The 17,049-nt window shown below is 36.2% G+C and overlaps 1 long non-coding RNA gene across 1 annotated transcript; it reads right to left on the bottom strand.

Annotated features, from left to right (window-relative positions):
• Positions 1 to 290: 290 nt before the first annotated feature.
• On the bottom strand, positions 291 to 1,427 carry LOC109154774. Its single transcript, XR_002049780.1, has 4 exons — positions 1,387 to 1,427; positions 942 to 1,052; positions 488 to 514; positions 291 to 430 (listed from the first exon to the last, which is right to left on the bottom strand). It is a non-coding gene; the product is annotated as an uncharacterized LOC109154774 (long non-coding RNA).
• Between the last annotated feature and the right edge of the window lie 15,622 nt (positions 1,428 to 17,049).

Genomic DNA, 17,049 nt, shown 5'->3' with positions numbered 1-17,049 from the left:
GTTGTTGAAACCAGTGTTGTTAAAAGTCACGTACATAGACAACGATTTTTAACTGTTGTCTTTTCTTTAAAAGACAACAGTTATAAACCGTTGTCTATTGGGTGTTGTTGAAACACCCATAAACTGTTGTCTTTTGTAGAAAAGTCAACGGTTTCTAACTGTTGTCTATTGTAAAATAGACAACGGTTTTTAACCGTTTTTCACCTGCTTAAATTATAATCGTATAAAAAAATAATTTATCCATTCACCATATGTTGCAAAGTGTAGTTACATAATTGTGCACAAGCTAATAAGGTTCAAAATAACAAGTCAAAAGACTTCCATGACCAATTCTAATTATCATTCAAGTCATAACACTACTACACAAAAAACAATTTCCCGAACCAATTCAAGTCTAGATGATCACAACGTTCGAATGATCAAATCATACCTACTCTATATGACTTGATAGAATATCGGCCCATTCAGATCGCACCAGATCAATAACCTCTTTGTCATAATCAACTTGTTGAAACTACATGTAAAAAGTAAGAAAATAAATTAGTATAGATATAAATAATTTGCAATGAAATGAAACTGCCCTCTTACTCTCACCACATTCATACTCAAGCTGTTCATAACAAGATAATGAGTTCCCTAAAGAGAATCATAACAAGTGTAGCCAACAAGTAAAGAAAGACACTTGAAAAAGCAATACATCAAGCACTAAAATGCCCAAAATTTCGAGCTTTCACACGCATTCTACACCCAAATTTCAGAGCAACAAACTTATTCTAAAAAATAAAAAATAAAAATCAAATTTATCATCAATAACTGTCCAAATCAAGTGAAAAAGAGAGAGGCTTAAACCCAAGCTAACAAAGCATTAAAAACCTAGAACCATTCTGCAATTAAATAACAGCGAGAAACAAGGAAGAGAGAGTAGAAATGGAATGTAATACCAGTGCTTGAACAGAATTTTTATCATCGAAGTCTGGCATATTCTCAATTAAAGTTTTCATGTACGCCATGACAAAGAAACCGCATTGGTTACTATCCGGTTGACGAGGAGCCTACAAATGTTAAATAATATTTGCATTACAATTTAGCTATATACAAACACTTATATAGTTAAAAATATGAAATTACATTGACAATTTCCCAAGTAGTTTTACTGCGTCCTTTCTTTGCATTCGTAGTGGATGCATGAACCATTTTAATAGCCCTTCATATATATATATATATATATATATATATATATATATATATATATATATATATATATATATATATATATATATATATATATATATATATATATATATATATATATATATTTGATTATTCAGATTATGTAATAATAAATCGAAAGAATGAAAATAAAAAAAATAAAAAATAAAAACTTACATTTCTACAACACGCTTCCAATCATCATCGCGAATGCGATGATTAAGAGGGTCCCACACATAAACTAAGTCCTTAGTGATGCTGATAACTGTCAGAATCCAATGGAAGCTATGTACACACAAACACATAATTATATATTACATCAACACAATATATGCAATTGAAAGTAAATTGTAACCATTCTTACCCTATATTACATGGCACCAAAAGTGTTGCATCACTTGGAATGTCCAGCAGTCTATTTGCTAAAGCTCGTGCCCTCTTTTCCAATTGATTTTCTAGAAAATTTGTATCTGTTCTTTTCGTTGGCAGATGCCCTACAACACTTGGCTGCATAAATATGAATTTCTCAAGCTTGTTCTCTTCCATCATCTTGTTATACAAATACCTAACATTGGGACGGAAACTGAATTAGAAGAACAAAGCATAGAAGTGATAAGTTATCAAATTGACTCGAAATATATATTAAATCATACCATATGTAGACAGCAATACACGTGTACGATATTGGCATCAATTGACAAAAAGGAGTCACATCTTCATCGTGCACAAAGAGAGTAAATTCTTCCCCGAAGACATTATTATCTAGCAATATTTGTAAACTCTCTCCATTCCCAAGTGCACGCTTGTAATAACAGTAAAGTAGCCATAATGACTTAGGCATACTTGAGGAGTTCAACTCAAGCTTTTTGACTTCCTTGGCCGCTTTCTTCTTAGATGGTTTCTAATTTGCAAAATATACGCATATTAGCTAGATAAATAAATATACTAAGAAACGCATGTTTATTATATACATACTAAGTAAAATTTACCTCCAAGACATCTTCTTTGTCAATAAATTGCAGCTCATCATCATCGTCCTCAAAATCCAATTTATGTTGAATATCACCAATTTCTTCTTCACTTTTCTTCGCACCCTTTGCCTCCTTTGCAGTACAGCTGCCTTTTGCTTCAATCTGAATATTACAGCCAACATTTTGAAGTAGCATATTTTCTAACTTTGCTACTCTGTCTTCAACTTTGGCTTGTCTGCTTAGAAGAACATTTTTCTCATGAGCAGGCATCATCCCTCTACCCATTCTGAAATATGTTGAGGGATTGACATGTCCCCCTATAGCCCTCACCCGACCTCCATGCTCCTTAGATTCAAGAGCCTGTGTCAGGATGTCCTCATTTGGTTCTTGAAGTTGCAACAAACCATCTTGCTTTTGCTGAATATATTCATCCTGTGTGCAAAACACTCGGAGTTGAGTGTAGCTGTGTGCGAGACACTCGGAGTTGGGTGTAGCTGTGTGCAAGACATCCGGAAGAAGTGCTTGTGTAGTACTTATTCACTATTGTAACTGTGTGTGGAAAATAGTGAATTACTCCTAGAAGTGAATGGAGTAAAGTGGACTAGGAAGATTACGCCACTTCCGAACCACTATAAATTGCCTCTCTCATTTACATACCGCACTTACATAATTCGCTCTATTTATTTATCATCTGACTAACCCGTTTACTATTCACCGTTAATCTTAATCTTTCGGGTTTAGCATGTTTTCACGTATGCATGTAACTCAAACTTTCCGAGCTTAACCTTTGAATTATTCTAAGCAAGTTTGACGTATTACATGTGACGTTCGTCATACGGTGGACGTGATACGATATCTTATTTATAGTCTTGAATATTATTGTTAAATATTGAGTGAACCATCTCCTTTAAATATTCAAGATATTCATGTCATCCTCACACCTCATCTGAGCTTATCATACACGTGCATGTGGTTCAAATTATTAATTGGGCATAACTCTTTACATATTCCGCTGTGCAGTTCAAACTTACTCTATTTACTTGTTACTTAGAGTTGTAGTTACCAAAGAGTTATTTATTGTGAAAAAGTTTGAAAGTCTACCCCACCCCCCCCCCCCCCATCGAGACTTTCACCACCCTATCGGGACCAACAATTGGTATCAGAGCGGTTGTCTATTTGAGTCAACTTTGACTGCTAGACAGATCTCGAAAAATTAAGATGATGAAAAGAGATATGGCTCTTGCCCAAAATCTATTGTTTTCATTAGAAAAATTTTATGATTGGAAAATTCGCATGCAGGTACATGTATCCGCATTACATGATGAAATGTGGAAAGTGGTTACGAGTGGTCCTATTGAGATTTTACAAGTCAACACTTCATCCGTACAAACAAGTGACACTCAACAATACATTCCAAAACCAAAAGCGGAATGGTCTCGTGAAGATAGAACAAGAAATAACTTGGACAATATTGCCAAGGATATTCTGTTTAAATCTATCGATGACACGATATTTCCAAAAGTTCGAAAATGTCAATCCGCGAAGGAAGTTTGGGAAACGTTCATTCAAATTGGTGAAGGAGACGAGCAAGAAAAGGATAATAAGCTCACCATAGCATTAAAGAAATTCAAGGATTTCAAAATGCTAAACCGGCGAGAGTATTACCGACATGGAAACAAGATTTGCTAAGATCTTAGGAGAGATTAATGATCTTGGAAAAGATATTAATCAAAAGGAAATTTCTCTCAAAATTCTACGTGGTCTACCATCTACATGGGACATGAAGGTCACGGCCATGAGAGATCATAGGGATCTAAAAACCCTATCAACCGATAAGCTCTTTAATGATCTAAAAGCTTATGAATTTGAGATGAAATCAAGATTAGAGGAAGATCATGAAGAGAATAACAACGCACTCGTAGCTGAGCAACCATCAACTTCAAGGTCAGTACAAAATGTTGAATTATTGCCTAATGATCAATTTGCTCTCTTTGTCAAGAAATTTAGGAAATTCATGAAGAGAAGCAACTACAAGAAAAATCCACAAGGAAAATCGTGGAATGCAACTAAGAATTCGAAGAAAGAAATGGTTGAGGAAGATTTAAATTTGTGTTACAATTGTAGAAAGCCTGGACACTTTGCAGCAAGTTGTCCACACCCCAAGGTAAGTAAAAATCAATACACAAATACCTCTAACTCTCAACAGGAAGAATTCAAGACCAAAGATAAAAGATTCACAAAAGAGAGAAGAAAAACACTTATTAGTGACCCACTTGAGACAAGTGAGTCAGAAGAATCTTCAAGTGATGAAAGTGACACCTCAAAGGATGATAATGCAATTTTTTGCATGAGTATTTCTAACAACACACCCTACGAGGACACGTGTCTTATGGCAAATGAAAATGAGGAAAATGAGGTAACATCTAATTCTTACGATTCTGTAAATTCTTCATTTTCTAGAGAGTTCTTCTTTCACTTAATGGAAGAATGTCAAAACGTAATGGACACTCATTCTCAACTCTAAGAGCGCAATTATCTTTTGATTCTTGAAAAAGATCAATTAAATGAAAAATTGCAAAATGCTCTACTTGAAGTGAAAGACTTGAAAGATAAAATTATTTGTCTTCAGGAAGAGTGTAAATCAAGGGAAGTGAGAGAACACAACCTTAGAGAGGTTATAGCAACATTTACACATTCATCCAAAATAATAGACAAAATGGTAAATATGCAAAAACCCTCAAGTGATAAAATCAGACTTGGTTATGATCCATCGTGTTCTCAAGCCTACGAGAAATTGACCAATTCTACTACTACTTTAAATAATAAAGTCCAAGTAGTAAAATTTGTAAAAGGTCAAGAAAGCACAATGAGACAAGGAGTTGGTTATCACACTAATGTAAAAAATAATGATATTAGGCCGAAGCCTCAAAGAAACAATATTTCGCCTAAGCAGTATACAAAAAGGCAAAAGTTTGTTCCTAAATGGAAACACACCAATGAGTCAAGTGCACAAAGCCCTCATAGGAAAATGGGAAGAAATCCGAGAATTGGGGTAGGGAGACTTTATCCCTCTAAACAAGATTGGTTTGATGATATTAAACCATGGACTAAGTTCAGATTCAATGCCTATCATAGGCTCAAACAATCTTCTTCCCAAGTGCCAAAAAATCGAGTCAATTTTCAAAAACCGGCATAAAAAATGTTTTCAAAAATTAAATATGATTATAATGTGTTAATGGTTACCAATCACCTAGACTTAGATCAGTGAGTACAAGGTGGATTTGGGTACAAAAAATGACTAACACCCAAGGACCCAAATCAAGTTGGGTACCTAAAAATGTGTAATTTATTTGCAGGAAATTTGGTACTTCGATAGTGGATGTTCTAGACATAAATCTAGCCTTGTGAATCTTAAAAATATCGAAGGACCAAAAGTCGTATTCGGAGGAAATGAACGATACGGCATAATCAAAGGAATTGGTACAATATTTCGCAATGGTTTAAGAATTGAAGATGTATCCTTTGTTGAAGGTCTAAAATTCAACTTGTTAAGTACAAGTCAATTTTGTGACAAAGGATAACTAGTAGAATTCTTTAAAGACAAATATCAAGTGAAGGATAATTCCTCGGGAGAAGTTGTGCTCGAAGGAATAAGAAGGAAAAATATGTATGTGGTGGATTGGAACACGACAAAAGATTCAGTGTGTCTACTAGCAAACAACGCACACGCAACAAGTTGGGAATGACACAGAAAGTTGAATCATCTATACTTCAAGACCATCAACAAGCTAGCAAGAAACAAACTCGTTGAAGGTCTACCCGATATTGTTTACAAGAAAGATCAAATATGTGATGTTTGCCAAAGAGGAAAGCAGATCAAGTCATCATTCAAATCCAAAGCTCAAGAATCTTCAACAAGACTGCTAAGTCTACTACACATGGATCTATTCGGTCCAGTAGACCCTGTAAGTCTAAGTGGTAAGAAATATACACTAGTTGTTGTTGATGATTTTTCCAGGTACACATGGACAATATTTCTCAAAAAGAAAAATGAAGTGGAGCAAAAGTTGCCAGAACTACTTAACCTGCTACAAAATGAGAAAGACTTGAAGATTGCAAAAATCCGAACTGATCGTGGAACTGAGTTCGTGAATCAAGTAATCCAAACTTATTGCAATTCTCAAGGAATTCTACATCAATTATCTGCCGCACGTACACCACAACAAAATGGTGTAGCCGAAAGAAGAAATAGAACGCTAAAAGAACCCGCACGAGTGATGATTACGTCAGCTGAGCTACCTAAAAGATATTGGGCTGAAGCAATCAACATCGCATGCTATACGCAAAATCGAAGCTTGATACACAAGTCTTACAATAAGACTCCGTACGAGCTATGGAAAGGGAGAAAACCTAAACTTAATTATTTTCATACTTTTGGCATCAAATGTTTTATTCTTAATAATGGTAAAACATATCTAAAAACTTTTGATGAGCGTGCAAATGAAGGAATATTTTTCGGATATTCATCTACCAGCAAAACATTCAGAGTATTGAATAAGAAATTAGTGGTGGTAGAAGAATCAATTCATGTTACATTTGATGAAGCTCATAAAAAGAAAACCCAGAGCAACAAAAATGATCATGAAAGTTGTCAAGTTGAAAAATCATTTAATGATACTGACATATCTTTTAAGAATCAAGTTGTACAGGGTATGGAGCAATTGGACATTGATTGCAATAGTGAAGGACACGTGGAAGTAAATGAAGATCCACACGTGGGAAATCAAAATTCTCAAGCAGAAGTGTTAGGAATAAAGTGTAATGGTTTTGATATGCCAAATTTGTATTTGTAGGTCCCCCAATTTTATTTTATAGGTCTAGTAGAGTCTTAGACCATGATCGGGAAATTATTTAATTATGAAAGAGAAAAACAGAGGAAGATGGATGGAAATAGAAGAAGAAGATATAAAGCCGAAAATCAAGAATTTGTCTGGAGAAAATGACAAATTGAAGAAGAAGATGAATGATACAATAATTCACGTCAATGCTACTCAAAGAAGATATCCCAGAAGAATTTTCGTGAAGAAAATTAATGTTGGAAGAATGCATGAAATTGACTTGGAGATCAAGCATCTATGGAAAGAAAGGAGTACATCAAATATGATTGGAGATTTAATCAAAAGCTGTATGGACGAAGTGGATGATGCTTGATATATTATGCAAAATGGCTCAAGTTTGAAACTCACCATCAACAATTTTACAAGGTAAAATTTGAGAAGCCAATTAAATTAATCAGATGGAGTTGGGCGCTAGTTTAAGCTTTGGGCGCCGATTACAAGTGGAAATTAGGAAGCAAATTTCACTTGGGTGGCAATTGAGATGCAATTGCACTTGGGAGCCAATTCAAAGGAATTTTGAATTGGGAGCCGATTTCATAGCAATTGAAATTGGGAGCTAGTTCGAAGCAATTGAAATTGGGAGCCAGTTTCAGAGAAATTGAAATCAATTGAAATTGGGAGCCAATTCAAAGGAATTGGGAGCCGATTTCATAGCAATTGAAATTGGGAGCTAGTTCGGAGCAATTGAAATTGGGAGCCAGTTTCAGAGAAATTGAAATCAATTGAAATTGGGAGCAAGTTTCACATGAGAGTCAATTCAAGATGGGAGCCAATGTAGAATTGAAATTGGGAGCCAATTGAGGTTGTAGTATGGGATACAATTTCAAGTTGGGGACCGATTCAAAGAAGACATGGAGATCAAGTTTCACATGAGAATCAATTCAAGATGTGAGCCAATGTAGAATTGAAATTGGGAGCCAATTGAGGTTGTAGTATGGGATACAATTTCAAGTTGGGGACCGATTCAAAGAAGACATGGAGATCAAATTGAATTGAGATGAAATTCAATACCAGGAGAAGTCTGGGAGCCAATTTCGAAGTCAAAGTCAATAATTCAAATTGGGAAGCAATTGAAAGCACCAGGAGCAGATTGGGAGCCAATTGCAAGTCAAAGTCAATTGGGAGCCAATTACAATGGAGAAATTCAAATTGGGTGCCAATTACAAGCCAATTGAAATTGGGTGCCAATTACAAGCCAATAGAAATTGGGTGTCAATTACAAAGGAGAAATTCAAATTGGGTGGAAGTTCAAAGCCAGTTTGAAGTCTGAGAACACCCAGACGTGAGAATGAAGAAGATGAAGATGAACTTACAGTGAAAATATTCTCACAAGGAAAAATACTAGTTTAACTAGTATGGGATTAAATTGATGAATATTTTTAAATCCCAAAGATACAAGGACCACTCCAGAGCTGATCAGAGAAGCCATTCTACACCAAAACTGAGACCCAGATATTCTCACTCAAACGTTAAACCAGAGGAATATCAGATGAAGTTTGGGAGCTCATTTACATGGAGATGAAGCTCTAACAACGGCTAGCTTATCCTTTCTGACATCTTTGCAGAAGATAAGATAAGATCTTTGACAAAAAGATACAAGATTTCAAAAAGAAGCAAGACAACACTTGTTTTGGAGCAAAACAAGAGAAGGGAGGAAAGTAGCACGGAGCTGTGAAATCCTGGATTGTCACACGGAGCTGTGAGATCCGAAGCAGCAGTGTCGGAGGCACTGGGCGTGATTGGTGTGGGCTTGGTGATCAAAGCACCAGATCACGGGATACGTTTCTACCGGAGTGTGGAAGACGGGGGGAAAGTAACGCGGAGTCGTGAAATCCTGGGATAGTAGCGCGGCGACGTGAAACCCGAAGCAGCAGTGTGGTGTCACTGGGCGTGATTAGTGCGGGCTTTGTGATCAAAGCACTAGATCACGGAAATTCGTTGTATCTTGGAACCAAGAAGTGGTAGATATAGTGAATTGCTCTTGGAGATAAGAGCAAGTGGAGTAGGAGGATTACACCACCTCGCGAACCACTATAATTGTCTTGTGTTCTTTACTGCTTTCTTTACTTACCGCTCTTTACATATTCGCTCTACACGAGATATACTGCTCACACAATCTCACACACACTTTATGTTTATTTATTTCCGCTGTGCACCATACTCTAACAATCTAGTTAAGAGTTTTGGTTTATCTCTGGCTTAGCAATTGTTGTGCTGTGCGAAAAAGTCTGAAAGTCTATTCACCCCCCCCCCCCCCTCTAGACTTTCACCTTACCTCTTTTGGGACCAACAATTGGTATCAGAGCAGGTGCCTATCCGAGTTAGAATTTGTCTCTAACTGATACCAACAATTGGTATCAGAGCAGGCTGTCTATTTAGGCCAAATTGCTATCTAAGCACGTGCCTAACTGGGTCAACCGTTTCTGACTGCTAGACAGATCCATTCTACAAAGTGTGTGAATTGGATTAATCTTTCATATCTCTCGTGATGATGATGAAGAAAGATTTAGCTCAAAATCTATTATTCTCACTTGATAAATTTGATGATTGGAAAGTTCGTATGCAGGTACACTTATCGGCCTTACACGATGAAATGTGGGAAGTTATTCCCACTGGCCCTATAGAAATATTAAAAATCAATACGGCGTTTGTTATATCCCCGGATGCTCCACAGTACGTACAAAAGCCAAAACCGGAATGGACATCGGACGATAGAACGCGGAATAATCTTGACAATATTGCCAAGGATATTCTATTCAAAGCCGTTGATGATACAATATTTCCGAAGATCCGAAAGTGTGCCACTGCCAAAGAAATATGGGAAACTCTTATCAAGATTGACGAAGAAGATGAACAAGAAAAAGACAATAAGCTCACAATCGCCATGAAGAAGTTTGAAGATTTCAAAATGCTCTCAAATGAAAGTGTTGCAGATATGGAAGCTCGAATGATCAAAGTTCTTGGAGAGATTAGTGATCTTGGCAAAAATATTAGTCAAAAAGAAATTAATCTCAAAATCCTACGAGGCTTACCATCTGCATGGGATATGAAGGTTACGGCTATGCGCGATCACCGAGATCTAAGAATGTTGTCTACAGACAAATTATTTAGTGATCTAAAGGCATATGAGTTCGAAATGAAGGCCAAAGATGATGATGTTCATGAAGTTCGAAATGCTGCTCTAATGGCCGAACAACCGTCAACCTCCAGGTCAGTAGAAAATAATGTTGAATTTATGACTGACGAACAATTTGCTCTTTTTGTCAAAAAGTTTAGAAGGTTTATGCGAAAAGGAGACAACAAAAATTCTGCTCGTGGAAAATTCATCTCTCGCATAACACAAGAAGAAAAAGTCGAAGAAAATAAGGATTTGTGCTACAATTGCCGCAAACCCAGACATTTTAAAATAAATTGTCCGTATCCGATCGTTAGCAAGTATCAAGGCAAAAATGTTGAATCTACGCCGAACAAATCCGAAAGCAAAAGGTTCAAGCGCGACAAAAGAAAAGCTCTCGTTAGCAACGAACCAAACGAAAATGATGATTCGGAAGATTCATCATCAAGCGATGAAAGTACATGTTCGGATGATGATACGGCGCTAATATGCAAGTCAATTGAGTTGAGTACAAGTGAAGATTGTCTTATGGCTCTTGAAGCAGAGGAAGAAGAGGTAACATCTAATTCTTTCTATTCTGTTAATTCTTCTTTTTCTCGTGAATCTATTGACAATCTAATGCGAGAATGTCAAGAGATTATGCTCACTCATCCTCAACTCAAGGAGCGCAATAATATTCTAATTCTTGAAAAAGAAGAAATGAATAAAAAATTGCAAGATGCTTTACTTGAAGTGAGTAAATTGAAGAATGAAAATATTCATCTTCAAGAAGAGTGTAAAGCTAGAGAGGTTAGAGAACATAATCTTAGAGCTACTATTGCTACGTTCACTAATTCGTCTAAAATTATAGATAAAATGGTGAGCATGCAAAAGCCATCAGGAGATAGAACCGGAATTGGTTATGACTCCACATGTTCTCAAACCCCTCAAAATCTGACTAATTCTACTACTACTTTAAATAATAAAGTTCAAGTGATAAAATTTGTTAAAAGTCAGAATAGCACGATGAGACAAGGACTTGGCTATCAAACAAATGCAAAGTTGAATGTTGAAAGGCCAAAACAATTCTATGATACGGCAAAACAACAAAAATTCATCAAGCAAAGATATGCCAAAGAGTCAAGTGCAAAAAGATTTCATAGAAAAGAGGGAAGCTTTTCTAGAAATAAAGTTGGGAAATTTCATCCCACTCAAAAAGATTGGTTGTGCAATAGATGTAATACTTTTTATAGACCAAAGCAACCATTCTCTTCCCAGGTGCCAAAATATAAAAATAATTTTCAAAACCCGGCGCCAAAAATATTTTCTAACGTGAGTTATGATTATCGTGTCTCATATGGTTACAAATCGCCTCATCTTAATTCAATAAGATCAAGGTGGGTTTGGTTACCAAAAATCACTAACAGCAAAGGACCCAAGCAAGTATGGGTACCTAAAGTTAATTAATCTTTTTTTGCAGGATGTTTGGTACATCGACAGTGGATGCTCACGCCACATGACTAGAAATAAATCATATCTAGTGAATTTCAAAGAAATCGATGGACCAAAAGTTATATTCGGAGGAAATCAAAATTATGGAATTACAAAAGGAGTTGGCACGATCAAGAAAAATGGTTTGAAGATTGAAGATGTTTCTTTCGTTGAAGGATTAAAATTTAATTTGTTGAGCACTAGTCAATTTTGTGATAAAGGCTATCTTGTAGAATTTTTTAAAGATAATTGCCTAATCAAAAATGAGCTCACAAATGAGATTATTTTATCTGGAAAACGGCGAAAGAATATGTATGTTGTTGATTGGAGCACAAGCAAAGATTCAGTGTGCTTAATGGCCAGAAATTCAAATGAAGCTAATTGGGAATGGCACAGAAAGCTCAACCACTTAAACTTCAAGACTATCAATCAGCTTGCAAAGAAAAATCTAGTAGAAGGCTTGCCAGATATTATCTTCAAGAAGGACCAAGTGTGTGATGCATGCCAACGCGGAAAGCAAATCAAATCATCATTCAAATCAAAGACACACGAGTCAACGTCAAGACCGCTAAGCTTACTACATATGGACTTATTTGGACCGGTTGATCCAATAAGTGTGAGTGGTAAGAAATATACTCTCGTTGTTGTTGATGATTTTTCCAGGTACACTTGGACCGTGTTTCTCAAGAAGAAAAATGAAGTTGAGCAAGTTCTACCAAAGCTGTTGAAGCAACTACAAAATGAGAAATAATTGCAAATATAAAAAATACGAACGGATCGCGAAACCGAGTTCGTGAATGGAGTTATACAAGCTTTTTGCAATTCACATGGAATTTCTCATCAATTATCTGCCGCAAGAACACCGCAACAAAACGGTGTTGCCGAAAGAAGAAACCGGACGCTCAAAGAAGCCGCACGAGTGATGATTAGTGCTGCCGGTCTCCCGAAACGATATTGGGCGGAAGCTATCAACACTGCTTGTTACACGCAAAATCGAAGCATGATCCATAAACAGTACAAGAAGACGCCATATGAGCTTTATAAAGGGAGAAAACCAAATATTGATTATTTTCATATTTTTGGATGCAAATGTTTTATTCATATTAATGATAAATTGCATCTAAAAGCTTTTGATGAGCGTGCAGATGAAGGAATTTTTCTAGGATATTCGACTACCAGCAACGCGTTCAGAGTTTTGAATAAAAAATCAATGGTGGTTGAAGAATCCATACACGTGATATTTGATGAAAAATCACAGATCAAGAATGATGCACTGGACGAAGAAATTGCACAAAATGGTAACAAGTGTCATATTGATTTTTGTGAGACTAATGATACGTGTGAAGATGATGTTTTGCAGGGAATGGATGAGTTGGAAATTAATTCTCTAGAAAATCCCATCCCTCATCTAGAAGAAGTTGGAAATTCTTTTAATAATAATTTTGGGAGTGATGCCTGACGTGAGAATGAGGATGCAGTACAAGTTGGTGATCCAATTAGTGATCAAGTTACTGGTGAAGTTGGTGGTCAATTACAAAATGAATTAAATGTGGAAATTCGAACCAACTCCCCCAGTACACAACAAATGGATCCACCCAGTACCATGCACCCATTTGAACCATATTTAAGATGGCTCAAAAATCACCCTCCAGAATTAATTATTGGGAATATTCATGAAGGCGTGAAAACAAGATCATCTACCATGGAAGCATTGTTCACGTGTTATCTATCTCAGATTGAACCAAAAGAAATTTACGAAGCTCTCAATGATCCGGATTGGATAAATGCTATGCAAGAGGAGCTCGACCAATTCAAAAGAAATGATGTTTGGGAACTTGTTCCAAGACCGGCGAACCACAATGTTGTAGGAACTAAATGGGTCTTCCGGAACAAAGCAAACGAAGAAGGCGTGATTGTTAGGAATAAAGCAAGGCTCGTTGCAAAAGGATACTCTCAAGAAGAAGGAATAGATTTTGATGAAACTTTTGCACCGGTAGCCCGACTTGAAGCAATCAGAATTTTCCTAGCCTACGCCGCACACAAAGATTTCACCGTTTATCAAATGGACGTGAAAAGCGCATTCTTGAATGGTCTACTCGAAGAAGAAGTTTATGTCGAACAACCCCCAGGTTTTGAGGTAAAAGGCGAAGGTGATAAAGTCTACAAACTTAAAAAGGCATTGTATGGGTTGAAACAAGCACCTCGAGCTTGGTATGATACTTTGTCAATGTTCTTGATAAGCTGTGGATTCACCAAAGGCCTTGTTGACAAAACTCTATTTAGAATTCAAGATGGTGATCATATCTTATTAGTGCAAATATAAGTTGATGATATTATTTTTGGAAGCACTAACAATTCTTTGTGTGAGAAATTTTCGAAGCTTATGCAGAATAAATTCGAAATGAGCATGATGGGTGAATTGAATTACTTCTTGGGCTTACAAGTCAAACAACTGAAAGAAGGAGTATTCATCAATCAAGCAAAGTACACCCGCGACTTGATAAAGAAGTTTGGCCTTGATGGAAAATCATCGCTCAAAATTCCAATGAGCACATCAATAAGGCTAGACAAAGATGAAGATGGAAAGGATGTCGATCAAACAAAATATAGAGGAATGATTGGTTCACTTCTATATCTTACTGCAAGCAGGCCAGACATTTCTTATGCTGTGGGCGTGTGTGAAAGATTCCAAGCAAATCCAAAAGAAAGCCACCTCACCGCAACAAAGAAGATCATACGATATTTGAAAGGCACAATCAATGTTGGATTGTGGTATCCAAAAGGTACAGATTTTACTCTAATGGGTTTTTCAGATGCGGATTTTGCAGGTTGCAAAATAGACAGAAAAAGCACTTCCGGGACATGCCAGTTCTTGGGGGGAAGGCTTGTTTCTTGGTTCAGCAAAAAGCAAAATTCCATCGCAACTAGTACCGCCGAGGCCGAATATATTACTGCAGGAAGTTGTTGTACGCAAATTTTGTGGATGAAGCAACAATTGAAGGATTACGGAGTTAATTGTGATGACGTTAGTATTTATTGTGATAATACTAGTGCAATTGCTATCACTCACAATCCGGTGCTTCACTCAAGAACCAAACATATCGACATTCGACATCGTTTTATAAGGGATCACGTTGAAAAGAAAAATCTGAAGATCGAATATATCCCTACGGAAAACCAAGTTGCTGATATTCTCACGAAGCCTTTATGCGAAACGAGATTTTCTACCTTAAGGCACGAGTTGGGAATGATCGAAATGAGCTAAGTATCACTGGACTTAATCTCTCTATTTAAATTGATACTTGTGCTCAAAATAAATTGTTCTATATGAATAAATTGTTTTATGTGTTTATATGCATGTTTTTATTCGAAATTTTTATATGATAAAATTGCAATATGTGTTAAGATCTTATTTGTGCATTTGCATGTATTATTTAATGTGAGATCATATGCCATGCAAATTAATTTGATGAAATGTGCAAATCGTGATTTATTTGATGTTTTGTTTAAAATTGCATGTTTTAATGTGTTAATCAGTTTTTGAGTATCTGTTCATGTTTATGTAAATTAACTAACTTGTTTGCATGAACAATTTGCTCTAAAAATGATTTACCGTGTTTATTTAATATATGTGTTATGTGCAAAAATGTGATTTAAAGTGTTAATTGTATATGTGTTTCGTGTTTTTGCATTATATGTGATATAATTTGCTATAAAATGTTTTAGAAATCAAGAAGTTAATATTTTTATTAGTTTCTAAATTTTTTTTGGAATCTGATTAATGTGCTTTTTATATAAAGTTGTTTCTAATTATAATTTAGGAATATGTGTGTTAATTTTGTTAGTTTCCAAAATGTGTTTAATTTTTTTTTTTGATTGGAAATTACCGTGTATAGGTTTAATATAATTGGTATGTGTGATCAATTATTTGTGGAGTAATTTTTGCTACTAACGAGATGTTTGAGTGTTATTATGTTTGTGGTACACGAATTTGAGAAGGAAATGAGGAGATAAAGGAGGAAAATTTAGTGTTTAATTGGGCATCAAACCTCCACCCATAAACTCCTACCCTTTCTAAACCTCCACCCAACCTAAACCTCCCCCCATAATCCTCTCCTAGATCAAATCTTTCCAAACAAGATTTACACCCTCTCTCAATCGACACCCCCATCTCGCATGTCAGAAAACTACTCTCCTAATCGATCCCCACAAACAAATCTCAAGGAGATCAGAACCCAAATCCTTCCTAAGTGTCTCTTCAAATCTCCACCCTCTACACCTTACGTGCATTGGGTATTTCTAAAGAGGTGTGAGCATTAAATGCTCTTGTCTGCTCATGATGACATTTTCTCTTTCCTTGTAACACTCTCTATCAGATGACTCATCTACCCTAAACTCACCCAATCGACACACCTCAACCAAAGGGTACAATTGAGAAGTCTCATATCTCTCTCTTAAATTCGAAAAACCCCTTCGAGTCATCCTCCTCATATAAACCCCTCTCTTATACCTCAAAAACTCTTTCAAGACCTTCAGAATATCAGAAAACTCTCTCTCTCAAATTATCTCTCCTCGATCAATCGATCTGATCATCATGGCCCAATCTGGAAGAAAGCAAATTGATCCTATTTTTGCTCTCTCGCAACAAGTGACGAATGGGATGGTTCTCAATCCTGAGTTTTTCAGACTAGGTTCTACCGACAAGGACACGGCCGAGAAAATTCTCCAAGCTTTAAAAGACTGTGGACTGTTTGATTTCTTCACCTACAACTACTTTGGAACCTTTGAAGAAGATGTAGCTGAATTTTATCTACATGCAGTCGTTGAAAAGGACTCGATTAAATCTAGAGTTGGAGGATCAGAAGTTTCGATCACAGAAGATGACATACACAAGTGCTTCAACTTTCCTGAATCTCAGATAATGCCAGAATCTCACAGCTATGTTGTTCAAAATTTTTGGAACGAGATTCGTGGTCCTACGGCTCTAATTTTCTCTGATGTATCCGCTCATAAGAATGTATTGAAGTTTGAATATAAGATGTTGGTGGACATGATTTACAAGATTCTTGATCACAAACTGGGAAGTACTGAAGATTTGACTGCATCGACAGTGTGCCTGATGGACGGAATCATGAAAGGAATAAAATTCAAATGGGCAAAATTTATCTACAAGAAGATGGTTATTTTTGTTCATGCTGCCAAACCAATGAAGAAACCCGCTGTAGTGGATCGATTCTATCAAAATGTTGGATATGGTCTCATCATTGGAGAACTGCTAAGGAAGAAGACAATTCCAATGAGAAAACACAAAAATATTGGAATTTACAGAGCTCTCTTCAGAAAATTCAGTCCTAATTTTGGAAAAAGGTCAAGCCAGAGAAGAGGA

This window comes from Ipomoea nil, unplaced genomic scaffold (assembly GCF_001879475.1).
Source record: "Ipomoea nil cultivar Tokyo-kokei standard unplaced genomic scaffold, Asagao_1.1 scaffold2653, whole genome shotgun sequence".
NCBI lineage: Eukaryota > Viridiplantae > Streptophyta > Magnoliopsida > Solanales > Convolvulaceae > Ipomoea > Ipomoea nil.
Note: the sequence above shows the minus strand (reverse complement) of the source record. Positions and strands in the feature narration are given on the sequence as shown.